Source organism: Arachis stenosperma, chromosome 3, assembly GCF_014773155.1.
Source record: "Arachis stenosperma cultivar V10309 chromosome 3, arast.V10309.gnm1.PFL2, whole genome shotgun sequence".
NCBI classification, from domain to species: Eukaryota; Viridiplantae; Streptophyta; class Magnoliopsida; order Fabales; family Fabaceae; genus Arachis; species Arachis stenosperma.
Window position 1 is genome coordinate 30,877,616 of NC_080379.1, and position 6,249 is coordinate 30,883,864.

Genomic DNA, 6,249 nt, shown 5'->3' on the forward strand with positions numbered 1-6,249 from the left:
TTTTTTACAATTTGTAGTTGTTAGATTTAACTATTTCTTGCACTTTTACCTTGCTTTCCTTTATTACCCACCAAGTGTTTGACAAAATGCTTGGTTGGGCTTTAGAGTAGATTTTGAGCATTCTTGACTTGGAAAAGGTAATTAGGCAATCTTGAGTCATGAAACCCAACTCATGTTGGTGATCTAGAGTTGTTAGCTAATATTATTTTTATTGACGCTAATCTTTTGCTAATTTAATTAGTGAGTTAATTAGGACTTATGGAAAATTATTTCCATTGACGCTAATCTTTACTAATTAAATCGGTAAGTTTGTTAGGACTTCTGGATTGAGATTACCTAGTCTTATTAAACTTTCTTCCAACGTTGGAGATGACGTGATAAGATAAATTCTTGTTCATATTTGTAACATGATTGATTATCTTGTTTGACTTTCTCCCTAATAGTTGGAGTTGACTAAACAAGCCGAATTAATCATGCATGACTAGGATAGAAAGCCTATGATCTCAATTCAATGCCATGAATGTCTCTCTTCTTTAATTGTTTCTTTCAATTGTTTGCTTGATTTACTTTCCTTGCACGTTTAAATTCCGTGTCCTATCACCAATCAAAACCTTTTTTTCCCCTTCATAGCCAATACGCATGCACTCCATTGTTTCCTAGGGAGACGACCCGGAGTCCAAATACTCCGGTTATAAATTCAGTTGGGGATTGTACTCGTGACAAAACTCTAATTTAATTTGATTGCGAGAGTTGTTTGTTGGTTTGGAGCTATGCTTACAACGACATTCTAATTTCTACAAGAGAAATTCCTAACCGACAACAATTCATCTCTATCAAATTAATGGCGCCGTTGCCGGGGAACCAATGGTGCTATGTTATTGACTATTGTAAATATTGTAAATAGCCCTATTTTTGGTTTATTTGTTGATTTTTGCTAGTTTTAGGATTTCGTCTTCTTTATTTGTTATTGCTTTTTGTTTTTATTTTCTATTTCACTATGAATTCTCACTGTGGCTATGAGTGTTGTTCAAACTATGTTGTAGGAAACGAAAGCTTCGATGAGGATGTGCATCAAGGAATTGGAGATCAAAGGTGGGAGAAGCCTCAAGCATTTGATCAATCTCCATGGCAACAACCTCCACTAGTGTATTATGAGCAAGGACCACTCCAAGATGCATATCAATCCAATGTGTGTGATGACCCTTACTGTGGTTGCCAACCACAACCATCATATGCATGTGACCCCACTCCTCAATATAGCCACATGTCATACTCACAAGCCTCACATCACCATTCAACTCTACATGACCATAACTCATACACACCATATCAACTACCGTTAGAATCATACATAGAACAACCACCATCCCAATACCAATACTCCCAAGAACCACAAATTCCACGTACACCACCTCAAGAATTCCACCAATATGAACCACCTTCCGATTACAACAGTTTTCCCCTAACCAATGAATTTCCTCTTCCAACACCATTGATGAGCGGATAATTTGTATGCTTTTTGGCATTGTTTTTAGTATGTTTTTGGTAGTTTTAGTTGAGTTATTAGTATAATTTTATTAGTTTTTAGTTAAAATTCACTTTTCTGGACTTTACTATGAGTTTGTGTGTTTTTCTATGATTTCAGGTATTTTCTGGCTGAAATTGAAGGTTCTGAGCAAAAATCTGATCCAGAGACTGAAAAGGACTACAGATGCTGTTGGATTCTGACCTCCCTGCACTTGAAGTGGATTTTCTGGAGCTACAGAAGCCCAATTGGCGCGCTCTCAACGGCATTGGAAAGTAGACATCCTGGGCTTTCCAGCAATATATGATAGTCCATACTTTGCCCAAGATTTGATGGCCCAAACCGGCGTAGCAAATCAGCATCAGAAATTCCAGCGTTAAACGCCGGAACTGGCATAAAACTTGGAGTTAAACGCCCAAACTGGCATGAAAGCTGGCGTTTAACTCCAAAAAACGTCTCTACACATAAAAGCTTCAATGCTCAGCCCAAGCACACACCAAGTGGGCCCGGAAGTGGATTTTTCTGTCATTTACTCATTTCTGTAAACCTTAGGATACTAGTTTACTATTTATAGGATCTTTTGACATTGTAATCGGAACCTTATGACCTCATAACACTTTTTACACGTTTCTTGTACCTTCCACAGCATGAGTCTCTAAACCCCATGGTTGGGGGTGAAGAGCTCTGCTGTGTCTTGATGGATTAATGCAATTACTACTGTTTCTTATTCAATCATGCTTGTTTCCATTCTAAGATATCACTTGCTCTTAACCCGGATGAATGTGATGATCTGTGACACTCATCATCATTCTCAACTATGAACATGTGTCTGACAACCACCTCTGTTCTACCTTAGATTAAGTAGATGTCTCTTGGATTCTTTAATCGGAATCTTCGTGGTATAAGCTAGAACTGATGGCGGCATTCAAGAGAGTCCGGAAGGTCTAAACCTTGTCTGTGGTATTCTGAGTAGGACTCAATGATTGAATGACTGTGACGTGCTTCAAACTCCGAAAGGCGGGGCGTTAGTGACAGACGCAAAAGAATCACTGGATTCTATTCCGGCCGGACCGAGAACCGACAGATGATTAGCCTATGCTGTGACAGAGCATCAGGGATGTATTTTCACTGAGAGGATGGGAGGTAGCCACTGACAACGGTGAAACCCTACATACAGCTTGCCATGGAAGGAGCCTTGCGTGTTTGATGAAGATGACAGTAGGAAAGCAGAGATTCGGAAGATGGAGCATCTCCAAAGCCTCAGCCTATTCTCCATTACTGCAAAACAAGTAATCAGTTCATGTTCTTTTGCTTTTTACAATCAATCCTGATAATTTCTGATATCCTGACTAAGATTTACAAGGTAACCATAGCTTGCTTCAAGCCGACAATCTCCGTGGGATCGACCCTTGCTCACGCAAGGTATTACTTGGACGACCCAGTGCACTTGCTGGTTAGTTGTGCGGGATTGCAAAAGTGTTATTGCAATTTCGTGCACCAAGTTTTTGGCGCCGTTGCCGGGGATTGTTCGAGTTTGGACAACTGACGGCTTATCTTGTTGCTTAGATTAGGACTGTTTTATTTTTGTTGGTTTAGAGTCTTTTAGTTGAGTCTAGTTTCATATTTTAAGTTTGGTGTCCATTGCATGCTTTTGTTTTCCTTCTAGTTTTTCGAAATTGCATGTTCTTAGTCCCTTTTTGATTCATAAAAATTCTAAGTTTGGTGTCCTCTTTGTGTTTTTCCTTTAAAATTTTCGAAAATTTAGTGTTTGATTTTCTAAAAATTTTAAGTTTGGTGTCTTTTTGTTGTTTTTCTCTTTCCTCTTTTCAAAAATCAGATCTTTTTCATAAAAATTTTCAATCATATCTTTTTAATTGCTATTTTCAAAATCTTTTTAATTAACTGATTGATTTAGTTCTCAATTTGCTTTGATCTTATTTTCTTTTTGATTTTCAAATTTATTTTTTATTTCCTTTTGTTTTATTTTAATTTTTCGTTTAAAAATTCAAAAAAAAAAAACAAAACAAAATTTATCTCTTTGCAATCATTCTCATTTCCCTTTTGTCCATTATGGACTTAAGTGGAATTAGTCAGTCCAAGAGGACTCTGGGGTCATATGCTAACCCCATTACAGCTGCATATGGGAGTAGCATCTGTATACCTCCCATCAAAGCAAGCAGCTTTGAGCTAAACCCTCAACTCATTATCATAGTGCAGCAAAATTGCCAGTATTCCGGTCTTCCACAGGAAGAACCTACTGAGTTTCTGGCACAATTTTTACAAATTGCTGACACAGTACATGATAAAGAGGTAGATCAGGATGTCTACAGACTATTACTGTTTCCATTTGCTGTAAAAGATCAAGCTAAAAGGTGGTTGAATAACCAACCTACAGCAAGCATAAAGACATGGAAACAGTTATCAGACAAATTCCTGAATCATTTCTACCCTCCAAAGAGGATGACACAGCTAAGGCTGGACATCCAAGGCTTTAAACAAGAGGATAATGAATCCCTTTATAATGCCTGGGAGAGGTATAGAGGTATGCTTAGAAAATGCCCCTCTGAAATGTTTTCAGAGTGGGTACAGTTAGACATCTTCTACTATGGGCTCACAGAGAAAGCTCAGATGTCTTTAGACCACTCAGCTGGTGGATCTATACACATGAGGAAGACAATTGAAGAAGCTCAAGAGCTTATAGACACTGTTGCTAGAAACCAATACTTATATTCTAGCAATGAGTTCGTTCCAAAAGAGGAGGTCATGGCATTAGTCACTGATCCTAATCCTCAAGAACAGATGAATGAGCTTAATCAACAATTGCTCCTGATGACAGAACAGTTAGCAGAATTTAAAGAAATGCTTCATGATACTAAAGTTGCTAACAAGAACATAGAACTGCAGTTGAATCAAGCAAAACAGCAAATATCTAAACAGATAACAGAAGGATGTCAAGCAGTTCAACTAAGGAGTGGGAAAACACTGAACACCACTGCTCAAAGGAGCAAGAAGCCAAACAAAGAACAATTGACAGAGGATAACCAAACCACTGTTCAAAATCCCTCTGAGGACAATAAGAGCCCAGAGAGGAATGTTATTGGCGTTCAAACGCCAGAAAGGGAAGGAAAGCTGGCGTTAAACGCCCATTCCTTGCCCAATTCTGGCGTTCAAATGCCAGAAAAGGGGGAAAAACTGGCGTTTAACGCCCATTCCCTGCCCAGTTCTGGCGTTCAAACGCCAGAAAAGGGGGAAAAGTTGGCGTTAAACGCCCATTTTCCTCCCAATCCTGGCGTTCAAACGCCAAGGGAGAATCAGACACCTGAGAGTGCTGATAATTATCCCTCTAACAAGGCTTCTTCAACCACTTCTGTAAGGAATAAACCTGCAGCATCTAAGGTTGAGGAATATCAAGCCAAGATGCCTTATCCTCAGAAACTCCGCAAAGCGAAACAGGATAAGCAATTTGCCCGCTTTGCAGACTATCTAAGGACTCTTGAAATAAAGATTCCGTTTGCAGAGGCACTTGAGCAAATACCTTCTTATGCTAGGTTTATGAAAGAGATCTTAAGTCATAAGAAGGATTGGAGAGAAACTGAAAAAGTGTTTCTCACTGAAGAATGCAGTGCAGTCATACTAAAAAGCTTGCCAGAAAAGCTTCAAGATCCTGGAAGCTTTATAATACCATGCACATTAGAAGGCGCTTGCACCAAGACAGCCTATGTGATCTTGGAGCAAGCATCAATCTAATACCTGCATCCACTATCAGAAAGCTTGGGTGTGGAAGTCAAACCAACCAGGATATGCCTCCAACTTGCTGATGGCTCCATTAAACACCCATCAGGCATAATAGAGGACATGATTGTCAAGGTTGGGCCATTTGCCTTTCCCACTGACTTTGTGGTGCTGGAAATGGAGGAGCACAAAAGTGCAACTCTCATTCTAGGAAGACCATTCCTAGCAACTGGACAACTCTCATTGATGTACAAAAGGGGAAGTAACCCTGAGAGTCAATGAGGATGAGTTCAAGTTGAATGCTGTGAAAGCAATGCAGCATCCAGACACACCAGATGACTGCATGGGCGCTGACATATTGACTCTCTGGTAGAAGAGATCAATATGACTGAAAGCCTAGAATCAGAGCTTGAGGACATCTTCAAAGATGCTCAGCCTGATCAAGAAGAAATAGAGGAAGTAAAGGAATTTTCGAAAATTCCTCAGGAGGAGAAAAACCTCCCAAACCTGAACTCAAACCTCTACCACCATCCCTGAATATGCATTTTTGGGAGAGGGTGACACTTTTCCAGTGATTATAAGCTTGCTTTAAATCCACAGGAAGAGGAGGCACTAATTCAAGTGCTAAGGACCACAAACAGCTTTTGGGTGGTCCATAAGTGATCGTAAGGGCATAAGCCCAGCTAGATGCACAAGATCCTGTTGGAGGATAATGCCAAACCAGTGGTTCAACCACAGAGGAGGCTAAATCCAGCCATGAAGGAGGTGGTGCAGAAAGAGGTCACTAAATTACTGGAGGCTGGGATTTATCCTATTTTGATAGCCCCTGGTGTGAGCCCTGTCCAAGTGTTCCCAAAAGGGAGGCATGACAGTGGTTCATAATGAAAAAAAATGAACTGGTTCCTAGGACAGGACAGGGGTGGCGTATGTGTATTGACTACAGAAGGCTCAATACAGCCACCAGAAAGGATCATTTTCCTTACATTCATAGA